The sequence below is a fragment of the Prunus persica genome, chromosome G4, assembly GCF_000346465.2.
Source record: "Prunus persica cultivar Lovell chromosome G4, Prunus_persica_NCBIv2, whole genome shotgun sequence".
Classification (NCBI taxonomy): domain Eukaryota; kingdom Viridiplantae; phylum Streptophyta; class Magnoliopsida; order Rosales; family Rosaceae; genus Prunus; species Prunus persica.
In genome coordinates, this window is record NC_034012.1 from 14,048,256 (window position 1) to 14,063,811 (window position 15,556).

A 15,556-nucleotide genomic window follows, 5' to 3' on the forward strand; every position below is an offset into this window, starting at 1 on the left:
AACATTTCATTTACATGAAAACGTAATAGATTATTAGATGGTAAAAGAATGTCAACATCTTTCTCTTGTCAATTGGCAGATAATCTAACATTCAAATATTATAAATTAATAAATTGTTAAACTGTTAATCTTTCATGTTACGTTGTTAAATTGTTAAGGGTGTTATTAAACGAACTTTAAATTAACTGAGTATACACCCTATGATCTAAATACACCATAATATTTAAATCAAAATATAAAATTAATTAAGTACACCCTATTTAAGTACCAAAAATATCCCTGATACACCCTAATTATATGAGCTCTATCACACAAAGAAATAGAAAAAAAGAAAAAAGCAATCCTTTATTTGAAATAAACAATGAATGGAGGAGGAGATGAATCCTTACACAATTTCAAAGTCAAAATATTGAAAACCAAGTGTAAACACTCCAACTTTATTTGACTTTTGTCTTTACCCAAAAGGGAGTGATGAATGTTCATCAAACGCAATTGAGCAAAGCTCATAATTTACGTCTTGTTCCGAAGACTCTTTTAACTCTTCCACTAGAAGACCTCAAAGAAAGGTTTTTGAGGAATTGTAAAGAAAAACAAAGAAAGGAAAAAAGAAGGGTGTTGTTAAACGAATTCTAAAATTAATTGAGTAGAGTGTACTTATTAAAATTATATTTGTTTCACAATTCAGTATATCCTTTTTGGTTATTTTATATTAAAGTATATTAGTACTCAATTAATTTTAGAGTTTGTTTAATAACACTCATTGTTAAACTGTTAATTTGAATTACGCATTCAAACATATTTTAAATAAGAATTGATCAACTACTCTTTTTAAAATGGTCGTTCTCCACTTGATCCATTATTTAAATTGACAATCTAATCAGTATATTTGAAAACATTCTTTATAAAAAGAAAATTCTTTCCCAAAATTTTTTTTAGTATAGGAAAACAGCCAATTAATCTTTAGTGTTTCTCGATTTGCAATATTCAAAATAGAGATTTCAGAGAGTGTTGAAGAGGCCGATAAAGTCTAGCCTGGTGAAAAATATTATTTATTTGCATACTAGAGGTTTCAGGTTCAAACTGCAATGGCATCTTGGTTGTGTGAGAGAAAGCCTCTCCATTGTAGTTTAGACCATCGCTTGTACTTAAAAAAAAAAAAAAAAAGGAGTGTTGAAGAGAGAGAGAGAGAGGTACAATATGACACTCTAAAAGGAAGTGGGAAAGACAAAATTCTCACAAACTTGTAGTGAAAGTGTACGACCCTAATGTGCTTTTAAACAAAATTTCTGAAGATCTGGAATCTTGTTCTTGCTTTTGCTCTCTTTGTACTTTATTTTCACCCTCTTATGACATATGAGAGATATGAGTCATATGACCTTTTTGCAACTTCTCTCAAAGTTCTTCAATGCCCCGTGATGGTCGCCGGTTCACATGAAACAAGGCAGGGCCACTTTCTTCTTCTTCTTCTTCTCATCCATTACTTTTCCTTAACTTCGCAAATTATAACTATCCCTATAATATATATATATATATATATATATATAATATCACGAGTCAATTATCATCCTCAATTATAGCTTACAGGGTCGTTTTATTTTGATACTCTCAAAACGTAGCAATGTAAATCTTTTTATGGAATATGTAACAGAAAGTTAAGAGTGTAACCCTACAAAAAATTTATGGACGATGTTGCGACGTTTTGCTAGTCGGGTACGAAAATGAAATGGATAAAATGTAATTTACTATGATATTACTATTATTATCTATAGGCATATATAGCTTATTCTTTTTATAATCCTACTTCACATTCCTCCAAATAATTCATGCAAAAGGTCCATATAGTGTGATTACGTAACTTTCTATTATAATGGTGGAGTGGATATGTGAAATAATCACTCTACTTTGAATTGGTCTTGGCCCTGGATTGTGATGTGATGATGCCTTTTATATTAATGGAGTAGTACTTCAATTGACTAAGAGTTTATTATGTTTTTGGGGTTTCTTGAAGAAGAGGATGGTAAAAGTTAAAATGTAGCTCAGTAACAAAGGTGGGATGGTAAAAATAGAGAGATGATCCCTAGTTTTTTGTCACTTTTGTGCTGCATGTGTGTCATGAAATTTGTCTGCCACCATGCCCCCCTCCCTTTTTGTGTGCAGTTCAGTTAGAAATCGCCATACAAGATAAATAATAGAAGAGGAAGAACTATCATGAACAAGTACACACCAGTGTGATTTTATGTGCATGACACCGCTTGCATATATATTTCCATGACAAAATGCTAGTTATCTTCCCTCTCTTGCTCTTTCTTTCTTTACCCCGTTCATTGTATGTCAAGTGTATTTCACTCACACATAAATTTATGAATATAAAATATTCAAGAACTTTTTATATAATTGTGTAAATGTGTACGAGAAATGCTATAAGAGGAAAGCAAAAGGAAAATGTAGCTAACATTCTTGTATTTTTATTGCACACGGTTCTTAGTTTCTTAAAGGCAGACTAAAATAGAGTACCACTAGAAAATGCTTATCCATTTATAACAATCCTTATCGGAGAAGCATAATTTTGTAACACATCGGAGGAACAGCCTTCCCAAAATCATTCAAACCAAATCATAGTTTGATATAAATTTATGAGGCAAAATCAACATGGGGTTGGGTTATGTGAGGACAAAGATAAGCCTATGTGGTATAGATATATTCGTGAAAGCAATTCGTAGGTTTTAGCCTCTGAATATTACGTTTTTGTTTCTTTAATAGTTCTGGTTCCCCAAATAGAGTAGGACTTTTGCAATGCTTGATTGGCTTACAAGGTTGAGTTTGCACATCCCCATACACACTGTTTTTCATCTGAGTGAGTGTTGATAACAATAGGACATGTATTCTGAGGTGCTGCACTGTGTTTTGTGCAGAGAGAGAGAGAGAGAGTTAAGTTTAGGCATTAACATATTTTGGGTCGATGGATCTGAATGGATGTAATAGAAAGCAACCATAATAAAAGGGAATAGGTCCTCTAGCTAGCTAAAGCTTGATTCAACGGTATTGGGAATTGAAGGCCTGCATGTAATATTTTGATCCGGATCACGAGCATCAAGCAAATATTTTTTGTTTAATGGTCAAGATTTTAATTTGTTACGCTACATGGTTAGGAATTATGAGGCTATGATCTCATTAAAAAAGAAAAAAAAAAACTATGAGGCTCTGATGGTTTTTGAAGTTATTTTATATAATCAGAAAATTAAATGTTTGACTTAATCTAATTCTAATTCATTTTGTTACTCATCTTTGTTAGTCGAAGTAAACCTAAGGGATTGAGGGTTTTTTTTTCAATTGCTTAGTTAATTTTGTTGGGGTTGTGTGGCTCGATATAGGTCATAGATGGGGATGTGCATAATCCATGTTTAACTAGAGAGGATTAAGATGATTTTACCTCCAAGAATTCAAGGGACAGTTTTTCTTTGCAGAGGCTGTTGACTATGTTGAAATGGTTGATAGCGGAAAGGTTCGTGCAGAAGTGAAAGTAATTCTGGGAATGTAGAGAAAATGGTGAGCTTTATGCTACCAGAAGATATGCTGATATATTCATATTCTGTTCACCAGATCAAGGTGATTCTCTTTTAATTAGCAAGGCAGCCTGTTGAATTAAAGCCTAATAATTAAAAACTTCAGAAATTTGCAACTGAAATAACTACCATTGTCCACTAATAACCTGGCACCTTATATTAAAACATAAAGAGATTTTCGTAGAAACGTTATCTGAACATATACCTTAGTTTCAATTTGTCACTTTAAAAAAAAATTTAAGAGAAATGTCACTTAATTTTTCAAAATCCATAATTTGTCATCTGACTTTAACAATATCCAATTTTCCATCTATTGTTAAGAATATTTTAAAAATAAAAAATCATTATAAAAAAAATTATATATCTTTTAAAAATTAACCATTAAAAATCAGGGTCGTCTTTCCTACCAACCATTAAAAATTAAAAAAAAAATGAAGAAAGAAAATTGAAAATTGCATTTTTTTTTCCATCCCGCTTCTGCCGTCTCTCTCTACTCTCCCTCTCCCTTCCTCCGCCCCCCAACCCACTACCCCCTTCCCTCTCCTCTGTTATTTTTTTCTCCCCCACCCTCTCTCTCTATTTGACTCCGACAGATAAAACCATGATAATATTCTGTGAGTTTGTGAATTTTTCTCTCTAAGCTTGTTTCAATTTCTAAAGTTTATGAATGTTTCTAAATTCAAAATAAATGGTTTATTAAATTAAGGATTTAGAGTTTGGATTATTGATCTGTTGGCAGGGAGAGCACTCTCTGCGCTCTTTGTTTATCGCTTAGGTACTTTGGCATGCAGTCATCAAATAAAGTGAGAGGGTGGGCGTGGGTTGCGGGTAGGGGCTGGGGTGGTCAGGTCGTGGGTGGGGAAAAAAAAACTGGCGGGACGGGGGAAGGGGTGGGGGAGGAAGGGAGAGAGAGTCAACTTTTTTTATTTTCCTTGAAAATGAAAAGGCTAAAATATCTTAATAACGGATGGAAAATTGAATGATTTTAAATTCAGATGACAAATTATGAATTTTGAAAAATTAAGATGACATGTCTCTTAAATTTTTCTTTAAGGTGACAAATTGAAACTAAAATACATATTCAAGTGACATTTCTATAAAAATTTCAAACATAAATAAATTAACGTTGAGAGGAAGAAAGAAAAGTAGAGGTAATCTGTTTTTTTTCCCAAAAAAAGTTGAGGTAATCAAATAGCACTGTAATAGGTGCTAGAGAAAATTGAAGCTCATTCGTACAACTATGAAAAAGGTGATTGCCTTTTTAATAAGCTACAAAGGAAGAGCAAATCAACCCTCCCCTCGAAATCTTACGAAACTATCTCTGAAAAAAAGAAGAAAAAAAAAAGGAGATATTTAATTATATATCCATTCTTAATATTAAAACTATAAATAAATCATACACTATTTAATTTCTATAAACAAACTCAAAAAAAAACTCAAAAAATAATAGCTGACCCTATTGAATTTAATTTTAATTATTAAATTACTTTAATGCCCCATTGAGTGTTTTGGACTTTTTTTTACGAGGTTTTTGGGTTGAGTTTCTTTTAAGAAATCAATGACAGTTTTGTAATTTAAAACAAGTTAAAAGCTTTTTTGTTATGTTGTAAATGAAATTTGGGTGTGTTTCTAAAGTCCATTTCATATAGGGCTTTTTTATAATTTAGACTAATATATTGGGTATTATAGTAAATCTCCAAAAAAAAAAAAAACCCCTCTGGAACTTGGCTCCAACCAACAGCCCTTTGGGGGTCTTCGCCTTTCTCCCATCCTCTCCTCCCTCTTCTGCCCCCATATCTCCCCTCTCTCTTGGGGTTGTTTTACCCATTTTTTTGCTAGATTTTTCGCTTGGTTACGCTGGTGATTTCGTTGATGACTCTTGTGGTTTTGTTGTCCATGAAATCTTTGGTGACAACAGAAGAAGGACAAAAGAGGAGCTAGTGTCTTTTGTATGTTGGATTATTTATCTTCTATGCAATGAAAATAACACAACTAGAGAAAAAAAAAAAGAAAGAAAGGGAAACGCCCTAATTAAGCAAGAGAAAGTGATGCCACTATGTAAAAGAATTGTATTTGCTCCAGTATCTCTTTGGCATGTCTTGAGCTCCTTTGTTCCACTCTCGAAAACAACTCATTGCTAAGGTGTTCACCGATGCGTGCATCGATGAGCACTCTGCCCGCACTCCTACAACTGTTGGCAAGGGCTCGACCAACTTGAGCCGCATTATCTGTTTGGTTCACTACAAGGGGGCTTCCTCCATTGAAAATCTCAAGCTTGTTTATGGTGAATGAACCATCAGCTTCCTCTACTTCCTTGAAGTCTTGTAAGCTTGAGGCATACCCAGGAAAGTTGAAACTATTGCGTTTCTCACTAGTGATAAGACCCTGCGAAAAAAAAGAAGATAATAAATCTACACACTCACATGTTTATGTCAAATATTTATTTTACTAAATTTATCCGCATATGGCCGATCACAAATTTCTTATAAAAGAGAGTGTTTTCCACCCGGTAGTTTGTAATTATATGCTCTCATAATTCATGACATGACAAATTTGGGATGGATTAGAGTTCAAACTGAGAACAAATGACTTCACATTTTTGAACTCTTGCTAACAAAAGAATAATGTCCTAATATTATATCTAATATTTAATAAATGTGGTACATGAAACATTAATCATATATTAGGGTCAGAGCAAGATTTTTCCCAGAAAAAAAGATGCAATTTACTCTAAAGTCATCGACACCAACCATGAACATATTGTAATATATAACCATGTGTATCGCTCTGAGTAGAGAATCTTATGAACACTGATTTTAACTGATCCAAAATGTCCTTGTCCTGTAATATAATATTATGATTATAATTTTGTTTGAAAAAAAAAGCTACCCAATTGATCCATGGTCAATAATATGGACCACCCAACAGTCAACAATAGCTATTATTTTGCCGACAAAAATATCATGGACAAATTAATGGAGGGCTTGATCAATTTATGGGGGACCATCCAAGAATTAGCACAACTTAATCATGATCAGTGAAAATTCATAATAAGGTCTTGAATCCAATAACACCTACTCATGCATATCTCTATTTTTTTCCCTTCTTTCTTTTTCGTTTTGTTCTTTTACTTTTTGGTCTGCCAATTGAATTGGTGGGATATAACTCAGTTGGTTGAGCTATTCTACCTCTACCCATATACGTAAAGGTTTGAAATCCCAAACACCTAATTAATATTTATGTGTAAATCCACCTCCCTCAATCACTTTTACTAAAAAATAGGAAAGCACAATAATGTGACTTAGCTATATAAAGCTTATATGGTATTATGTTGTGACAATGTATATATCATGATTACCTCTTGGACAAGATCATCCCAAGGACCCTGAATGTGGGTCCCCAAGAGAAGGCCTCAGCCACTTTGGTCAGTGGGGTCCACTGAGGTCCTGCCCAAACAGTCAAGAAACATGGAGCCACCTTTCTTGAGCTCCTTGGCTCTTGACCTGAGAAAGCTTGCCAAGTCTGTCTGGAACTGCTTCTTGTATGCAATGGCTCTCATTTGCTCCATGAATGAACACCCTCCCTTTGTTGTAGGCTGCTGATCTCTTGTCTAGCACACTCTTTGGCACCTGGGACCCACGCAATACATAGAAGAACTATCAATTAATATGAGAGGGCATCTTAAAAGAAATGCTAACGGGACTTCCTCAAAAAAGTGTCTCTACATAAACTTCTGCCAGATTATAATTTTGGGTCAAGAACTAATGTTAAGTACGTTTAGTCCTCTTTACACAATAAACATGAAGTGACAACAAGAAGTAATTAAGTGACTAATTATTAGGTATAAGCATCTATCACAACGAATAATGGATTAATTACCTGTGAGAGCCAATGCAAGGAAAACGCCAAGTGAAAAAGGTCAATGTACCTCGACGGGAAAAGCTGCCGGTAGAAGGAGCCGGGACTCCCACATCGAAGTAGGAGCGGTGGCTGTCGGCGACAAGGGCCTCCTCCATGCTGCCGCCGTGGTTGCCCAGAGGAGGGAGGAGCTGGAAGAGGGTGTTGAAGTCATTGCTAGGGAGATCAGAGAAAAGGCTGAGAACTCAGGTGAGTCATATCTCATATCCCAAGGCATCATAGCGCTTGGCCATGTGCTTGATGATCAAATCTACGGTGCTGATGCTGTTGCTTCCACTTGAGCATCCAAGGTCCGCAACCACAAAGGGGACTTCCGGAGAGCTCAGCTGCACTCTGTCTAGGGTTTCTTTAAGCAGGTGAAGCATGGAACTGGCATGTTTGGCCTCAAAAATTAAGGACAAAAGTATTTTTGGCACATAAATTAAGCAACTTGAAATTTTGAAAAAACAATTAATGGACTAATTACCTGGGCTTTGGAATTGTTAGCATAGCTTAACTCTCCTTTGCCTCCTTTCATGCTAAGTATCTTCTCGAGGTTTACACTTGAAACTGATACATTGTCTCCCTTAAGAGCCCTGAATATGATCAATAAATAAGAAGTATTTGAAATAAGATTAATACTGTGGTAAGGGTGAAAGAGAGGGAGGGGTGCTGTTTTTCAGAAGTGTGATACTAAATTATGATATAGAGCATTTTGGAGTGCTATGATGCCGATCTTTAAGGCCTCGTTCGTTAGGGAAGACTAGACTAGAGTAGCAAAATGCCTACCTTTCATGTGCATTTAGGGCATAATATGGATATTGTTGGCTAACTTGGAGGATTAAAGAGAGTTATTTATAAGAGGTTGATGATTAGACATTTTACTAGACTAGTCTAGTCCTCTCTATCAAATATGTTTGTGTTGTGATTGTGTAAAAACCTGGATTTTCAATATTATTGAGTTTTTTCATATTAATGTTATTATTAAGGTTTATTGTCCTTACACGTCAATGTTCTAGAGATGTTGGTCGTTTCTACTTTAATTTATTTTTGAAAATTTACTACACAAACTTTGTATTTGGTGTTTCACATCCGTTAACTTCCGTTTATTCTTTTGTTAGAAAGTTCCAAAGACACTCTAAAAATTGTTTACACACCCATTGCAATGTCATAATTACATTTTTATCCCTATTATCTATATATATAAAGCAAAAGTCAGAGAATTGTAAAACATTCATAATACCAAAAAATGTCATTAGTTAATGCAAACATTAAGAATTGAAATGATTAATTAAATGAGGATAATATAGTAAATTCACACTTTTTCATATTTAAAAAAATTAAAATTAAAAGAAAAGTCAAATAATAGATCCTATTTTTATGGAACACAACTACTCATTATTTTTTTTAATTCTAAAATAAATTTAAAATTTTTTTAAAAAAACCTCTTAAAGACGCGGAAGCACGTGTGGAGAAGCTAGTAAGAAGATAGTGAAAAACAAAAAAGTAAAATGAATAAAGATAATTTTAAAAAAAAATTAGTAAAAAATAACTGGTCCCACAAATTAAATTTGTTTAAAATTATAGTACTTCGACAAATTGTAAATAAATTGTGAAACCAGCTAACCCCCTAGGCCTCCGCCGCACTCAGCCTCACCCCTGCAGCCCTCACTCCTATTCAGTGAAACTATCTAAGTCTAACTCTTCCACAATACATGCCTCTCAACCAACTCACGCCCACTTTTTCAAGCTCAAATTTAGGTTCCCAGTTGCAACCAAAGATTCAAGCTAGAATAAATGATAATATAAGCCTTCTGGATCAGATCTATTGGCCCATGGCACAATATGAGAGAGTCATCAAGCCACATCATGCCACAACATGAAAACTGAAAGAAAACATGAGATTTGGGAAGAAAATCAGAAAGGAAAAGAAACAAACCTGCGCTTCCGAAAGGTTGGCATCTGAAGCCATATAGTCCTGGTGTCCCTGAGCAGCAATATCAGATGACTTGAAATCGCAGTAGCCGCAAGAGATGGTGTTAGAGAGACGAGGAGGCGATGGTGGGTTTGACTGGGAGGCAGGGGCAGACGGATTAAGGGACAAGAGGGGTCGTTTGACCCCACGAACTGGCCGGAAAAATGGCTATCGATACCTGTGGAGGTCTGAGCGGACCCCATGGCGAGCAGAACGACGACCCCAAGAGATGCACGCAAGGTGCTCGACGAAAGGCCACAGAGGTTGTTTTGTTTGCTGTTGTGTGAGACCCTGAATATTACCTTAGATTGTTAGGCTCGATCTCACGATCATGTAGGAGAAAACGGTTCGTCAATCGGAGTCCCACGACCAAAGTTATGAAGTTTAGAAGTTTTTAAGAACTTTTAGAATTGAAGTTGCAGAGCTCTCCGAAGAAGAAGAAAAAAGACACAACGTTTTTGGGGTTGTAATCCAGCGCTTCTCATTTTAATTCCTTTTTAAAATGATCTATTAGCAAAGCGCCACATGTCAATTTTTAATTGGGCTAACTTCATAAACTCATTAAAAAGTCATATGTCCTTTAAAAAATTCATCCAAATCGCATGTACTTTTGGATAGATTAATTGGTGTTAATTTTGGTTAGATTGATTGTGTAATTGACATGGATTTTGTTCATATTTGATAAGAATTTTAATAGACTAATTGTATAATTGACACTAGCTTCTCCGCACGCGCTTCCGCGCCTGCAAGAGCCTTTTTTTTTAAAAAATTTATTTTTAAAATTTATTTTTGAATTAGAAAAGATAATGGGTAGTTGTGTTCCATAAAAATGGGATTCATTATCTGATTTTTCTTTTAATTTTAATTTTTTTAATATGAAAAATTGTGAATTTACCATATTATCCTCATTTAATTAATAATTTTAATTCTTAATGTTTGCATTAACCAAGGGTATTTTTTGGTATTTTGAATGTTTCACAATTATCTGCCTTTTGCTTTATATATATAGATACATTGTATTTATGTTAATCGATATACTATATAGACTGTTGGCAATTAGTTATATCTCTTATCTCCCTTTTTTTTCCTTTTTTTTTTCCTCTCATTTTTTTTATTTTACAAATATATTAATTAAAATTTAAAATATAGTAATTATCACGGAGGTGTGGAGCTCGAGGTGAAAAACACGGAGTGGAAATGACAGAACGGCCTTGTAAATTACTTTTTAAAAAAATTATTATTACTATGGGGAGGCCCTACAAATTACGGAGTTGAAATCATGGATACATGGTACAAATCAAAAACGGGTGTCATAATAGACGTCTATAAAAGGAAACAAGGGGAGAAAAAAATCAAAACTCCTCAAACTCAGAAAAATCTAAATCTATCTCCTCAAACTCAGAAAAATCTAAACCCATCTCCTCAAACTCAGAAATAAAATGGCCTATTCATTCCCATTTTCTCTTGATCTAAACCTAGCTCCACCAACACAGACATGGGGACAATGGGCTGCACTAGTGTGGATGCCCTACTCTGCTTCCGCACGAGGACCAATGACCATAAACGACTCATTACTCCTTGACAATGATGTTGCCATTAAAGTTGCAAGGAGTTTGGTGACTTATAGGGATGTTTGCGTGCTGGGAACAAGATATGAAAACCAGCTAGTGAGTGATGCCATGGCATTGAGTGTGCAAAGTATGGCATCAGTCACAAGTGTGGGTTGTAACATCCCAACCCAAAAATATTAATAATTTTAAATTAAATTAAATTTAAGTGTGGAATTACAATTTTGTCCCCGATGTAGGGGTAATTTGGTCACTTTTGATTCGGAAGGATTTTTGGGGCAGTGACTGGTACTTTTAAGTAGATCGTACTGAGATGAGCCCGTAGACACGTAGTGGACTCGATTCGGAGTTATTACGAAGAAGTTACAATCAAAACAAGTTCAATGACATAACCGTAATTATTTTGAAGTTGGTTTTCAATAAATCTGAAAACACACACTCTCTCTCTCTCCGCGCGCAGGCCCTCTCCCTTCAAAAAATTTGCAGCCGTCGCTCCTCCCTTCGAACCACCACTTCCGGCCACCATAATCCATGGCCCAGCTACCAAACTGACCAGTCGTGCACCGCCATCACAACCCGGTCCAAGCCCCGCCGTGAACCGCCAGCAGCTCGCTGGAATCTGCAGAAATCGCGCCGGTTTTTCCTAAACTTCAAACCTCTCGTTCTCTCTCATTTCTCCACCAATTTGGACGTATAAGGTTCTTTGGCACTACAAATCGTTCTGGACGAAACCACGGAGGGTTGATTGCGCTTTGGACCGTGAGTGAGTGGATATTTGTTTTCTAAATAGTTTTATGAAACTCTGGAATTGTGATTATTATTTGTGTTGTTTTATGGATTTGATGATTTATGGTTACTAGTTTTCTAAATAGAATATTATGCATATTCGAATTTGGTTTGAGAACGATTTTGAAGGATTATATATGGCTTGAGTTAAGTTAATAAATTGTTTATGGTATTTAATTTCTAAGCGTTCAGTTTTGGTTGGAATGATTTTTAATTAGTTTATTCATGGTTTAGTACTTGAGGTTGATGTTAAAATTCTTTTATATGATTTAATTTTACAATATATTTCAGGAGGATTTGTTGGTAATTATGAGAGTTTGTCGATTCATTATTTAGTAAGGATTTTATTTGTGGGTTTTATCTCGGGTTTAAAGGGGATTTTGATGATTTAATTAATTATATTGCATACTTGGAACTTTATTTGGTTTTGAAAGATTTGTGTTTTATTTGAGATAACTAAGAAGGGATTTGAGAAAGAGTGTGGTTAACAGGGATTTGTGGAAAAAGAGGACTTTTATGATTAAGTGTTGGAATTGGATTTCAAACCCACCCTAGGAACCTATTCCCAGTTGCCTTTTAGAATTTATGAGATGCCTTGGGAATTAATGAGTTGGCTCGGAAGAGATAAAATGGTTGCCTTCGGAAAAAGTGTAATGAGTTGCCTTCGGAAATTATGGTTGCCTTCGGTTAAGTCTGTACACATGACTAGGATTGCTTGTACCTACATAGAGACTACTCTGTAAGTGTCCGGCCAGTATATTGCATGTACCTATGTTGATTACGCAAGTGTCTGGCCAGTGAATTGCATGTACCTACATAGAGTTTACTTTGTAGGTGTCCGGCCAGTGTATTACCTGTACCTACTTATGTGGGTGTTTGGCCAGGATTTTCCCCATCCACTTATCCGATTGTCTATACAGGTGGTTGATCAGTTTTCCCCCATTCCCGGTTGCCTCAGTATATTGTCTGTACTCGTATCACAAATGTGAATGTCTAGCCAGTGATTTTCCCAGGATGTTCCCCTGCTACCTTGCCGATATATTACACAAGGTTGACTAGTTATTTTTCCCCGTAGGTGTACTTGGGTGGAGAGTTTTTCGTATGACTTGATTTGAGATTGGATTTTCGGATGATTTGTATTTGAGCTTGCTTGGTTTACTGGATTCAAAAAATGATTTGAAACTGGATTTTTATTAAATTATATTTCGAGTTGTATTGGATGTAAATGTTATTTGAAGTACAAATTTGGGTCAATGATCTTTTATTTACTAGTTAATTCCGAGTTTATTTTACTTGCATATGTATTGATTATTTTTTGTTTATGTACGTATACTTATGTGTATTAGTGAGTTTTCCAAAGATTTGTGAAAACAGAGGGGTTCGTATGTTCTATATAATTACTTTCAAGAAAAACTTTCTTTTTGTCCACTCACGCTTTGACTGTTTTGCATCTTCAGAAAGTAGATAGCCCAGCGTTCGGATATCCACGTAAGCTACTCCGGCGTCGGTGAGGTCCTTATAAATTCTAAGTAGGAGACTTCATCTTCCGTTCTCATGGTTCATTTGGAAAATAGTTTTGTAAATTCAACTCTAGTAGTTGCTATGATATTTCCCACTTATGATTGAATTTGAGGGCGGATGCTATGTGAATTTTATGTATGTCTTATCTTGTGTGTGCTGCCAGTTGAGATTATTAGATTGTCGGTAATTGCAGTGTTAATTTGGGAAAAGTCCATTTTAGAGGGGAGACTTTGTTGAAATTTCGGTAGAAATCTCGACCCTTTTATCTTAAAAGTTTGGGTGAAAGGTGTAAATTTAGTAGTGGATCCGACATTGTTCGGGTATCGATCAGATAGTAGGATTTGACATGAGTTCCAAAGGGGAATTTGGGTCAGGTCCTGTCATGGGTCATCGCTTCATTGTGAAATCCCATGAGGTGTAAGTGCTAAGAAGTCAGTTGGTAGCATAACATAATTTGGTTGCAGATTGTCAGAGTACTATAAGGAGATTGAAAAGGAATTTTGGAGGAGAGGCGACACCAGCTTAAAATATTGCAAGAAGAGAATCAAAAGCTATCAAAGATGGTTGATTTTTACTCTAAAGACATGCAAGAGCAGCTGGAGGCCTTGGATGGACTGGATAAACGTGCGCGAGGAGATCCAAGTTTTGCTACACTTAAGAAAGGGATCTTTGGAAGCTCAAGTGATGAACCCCAAGAAGCGGTGCGAGAAAACCTGAGAGAGGAGATCCGGATGGCCAAACTAAAGTCTCTTATTGTGGAATCAGGATGTGCGCTATGATGTTGTTGTTATTTTATTAATTTTTTTAAAAAATTAATGTAGTCCATTGTTTCTTTTTTCTTTTTCTTTTTTTTTTAAAATAATTTTTTTTAAAATGTGAGATAAATATTTTTCTAATATTTTTCTAATATTTTTTTCTTCTCATTTTAACGACAAAAATTAAAATGCTAGTGATCCAACTATAAATACCCGCAATTATACAAATCCTGGATCCGCCACTACCCCTCACTATGACCCCATGGGGTAACAATTCTGGATACGCCATTGCTGCGAGGTGAGCCTACTGGTTTGGGTGAAAAAGAAGAAGATGAGGAAGAGGGTTTGAAGAAGGCACTGATCTTTGATTGAATTTTATGATTGCGTCGAAATTGATATGGGGTTCGATCTCATTGCGTTACGCCTCTATCATCATTTACTTTGATTTCCGGGATGTGAGTGACGGCTTGGGGCTGTGTAGGTCGGGTTGATACACGATGGGAGGGAAGGGGAGAATTTGATAGGTTTGTTTTTGTTTTTATTTTTTTAAATAATTTTTTTAATTGAAGAATTGTTTAGTATTTATTTTGCCCACATGGAGTCCATGTCATTGAAAAACTAGGTCCATATGCTAAATTACAAAAATATCTTTGCCACATCATCAAATTTAATAGAATTTTAGATGGAGTATATGGCATAGGTAAATTGGATCACCAAACCTTGGTAAGGGGGAAAAGTGGGTCATTTTAAATTCAAGGGGGCAAAGTGATATTTGGCCGTAGTTTCAGGGAGCATTGATGTAATTAAGCCTTTAAAATATATTTTTTTTCCCCAAATTCAAGCTTTAATTTCTTTAAAGATAATAATATTAATTCTTTGGTTTTGATTTATACCCAATTGGGGTGTAAACTGGTTTGGTTCGTGGAATGTATGAAACTCCCATATCTAATTCCAGAAGATGGGAATGGAAGATGTTAATTGTTGTGTTTGGTAACATTAGGAAATACATACCAGGAAATGTCACTTTCTCTCATTCTCATATTTGGTATGCAATATTAAGAATGGAAAGTTGATTTTTCCAATAATACTGTTGAGGCCCAAAAAATCCACGGCTTGGCCCAAATGAATTCCCGGCCCAACGCAATACCTTATTGAGAAACCCGACTTGGAACACACAAAAGTCCGCCATGCACGAGTCACACTCCACGTGCCATGACAAATAAATAATCCGTCATGCTAGGAATCGAGATTAAGATTATAAAATGCATTAGCTCTGCAAATCCATGCTAATTATCCCGTCAAGCATAATAATTAAAAGCATGCCAAGCGACATGCCATGCAAAGCAGAAAATCATTATTACACACCCAAGCACGCTACAAGCCTAAGTGGGCCCAAGCCACTCGAATGCCCGGAGCTTGCTTGAGTGGGTTGTGGCATGGATGGTAATAAGTTGTCATGAGGCCCATTGATGGGCCGAGAAATGGAGATTC

General features: G+C 35.5%; 1 pseudogene; it reads right to left on the reverse strand.

Moving 5' to 3' along the window:
• On the reverse strand, positions 5,428 to 10,087 carry LOC18778216 (annotated as a pseudogene).